A 1,931-nucleotide genomic window follows, 5' to 3' on the forward strand; every position below is an offset into this window, starting at 1 on the left:
GGCGTTGGGGCTTTTTTCTGTATGAGTTAAGGGCAAGTGATCTTGAGAGAGTCAGTTAAGCAGGAGAGTTTATTTGTTCTGAATTCAGATGTTTGCACTAAAAAAAAACCCCGTATAGCTGTTAGCTCTGTGTCAGTTTGTATGGGAATATTCACAGCATGGACTAGGTTACTTTGCTCTGTGTCTCAGCTCTTGGAGGAGTTCAGAAGGCTCATTATGTAGAAAAATTCCATATTTGCCCTGTGTGTTCAGTGGCCTTTTCAGGCTTTTGAGACCACATTGGTGTTCTGGATATTGTGGTGTTTGTTAAACAGGTACTTGCCATGAAGGCCTCACTTTACCAACGATAGGTACCTGAGGTTCAGCTGTCTGATGTAATTGAATTTATGTTCATTCTCAATTATACAATGACAGGTTTCTGTGTGTGCCTAGATAAGTATTCTTCAAAAACTAGGAGCAGTTTAATTTCTGTGAACCTTCATGGAATCCTAGAATGGTTTAAGTTCGAGGGGACCTTAAAGGCTATCTAGTTCCAACCCTTTGCCTTGGGCAGGGACACCTCCCACTAGATCGTGTTGCTCCAGGCCCCATCCATCCTGGCCTTGAACTTTAATTTGCCATAGTGGGGAAACTTGCTGCCTTTCACTCCACTTGCATGCCTTGAACAGTGGACACTTTAAACAGAGAGATACCTTTATTAAAGCCTCCCTTTATCACAGCTGCTAGCTAATGAACTTGTGAAATACAATTTAGATGTAATCTTGATTGAAAATTTTTAAAATAAATGCTGAATTACTTTTAATGATTTAATCCTAGAAAGAAATTTGATTTTTAGATTAAATATCTATAATGCTAGCTAAATGCGGTGTAGCTATATGGTGCCAATTTATTGGGTGTTTTAATTGTCTGAATCTGGTTTAGCAATGATGTACAAGTGACAAAGCTGAAAAAGCCTCCAAACAAACTTCCCCTGCTCATATGGAGTTTGTTTTGGAAGGTGTTGACAAACTTTATCATGCCCTAGGCTTGTTTCTAAAGTAATTACAGTTAAAAACCTGCAGTTTGTAAAGACTCACTTGATGTGTTGTCTCAATTTTAGTTTGGAATAAAGGAAAGCAATGAAGTCCACTTCAAGCTCTAGAAGTGGTTGATATAAAATTATTTTATGTGTAAAATAACTTGATCTAAAGCGTGAGTGTGGTGAAGAGTAAAGAAGGAATCAAGAAATAGCTAATACAGGCATGCTTTGCATGCCATTGCTTCTGTAGCCATTGTTTGCATTCCATGGCTGATTAAAAGTGCTGTTGTCTGTCTTGCACACAAAGCAGCTTAGTTTTGTGGGGAGTATAAACTTTCCCATAAGGATTAATATAAGAGTGTGGAAATACGTGTGGAGGCTTAAGTACAGAAATGTGAATAAAGGAGGGCAGTGAGACTGAAAATGTGACTTAAAATTTTCAGCGGGAATGTTCTTGTTACCTCTTTATGACAGCGAAAACAGTAATTTCTAGTCTTCCTCAGCTGATTTTTTTTCTGGATTAATTTTGAATACTGATGGGAAAAGAAGCTAAGGATTAGGTGGTTGGCCAAATCAAGCGTTTGAGATCACTAAGAAGGGTTATCCAGTGCACAAGATAACACGTCAATCCTTATGAAATAAATAGCAGTTTTGTAGGTAGCTAACTGAATTTCATGGGTGTCATCCTTCATGGACAGTGATTATGCCTACATCTTCCTTACCATCCCTTCTGTGCTCTGGTACTTTTTGGGGTGTTGCCTGTTTCTGTTTTACAGAAGCAGCTGTAGCATAACTGAGTATTAGTGTTAAACGTTTAAGAACAATGAAGGCTCCAATGGGAATGAAAAGTAGACAGTTCTAGTGCCTATAGTGTGCTAGCTTGCCTGGTGTATTTGAAATGTATTCTTTCCCT

The sequence above is a fragment of the Acanthisitta chloris genome, unplaced genomic scaffold (genome assembly GCF_000695815.1).
Source record: "Acanthisitta chloris isolate BGI_N310 unplaced genomic scaffold, ASM69581v1 scaffold29272, whole genome shotgun sequence".
Taxonomy (NCBI): Eukaryota; Metazoa; Chordata; class Aves; order Passeriformes; family Acanthisittidae; genus Acanthisitta; species Acanthisitta chloris.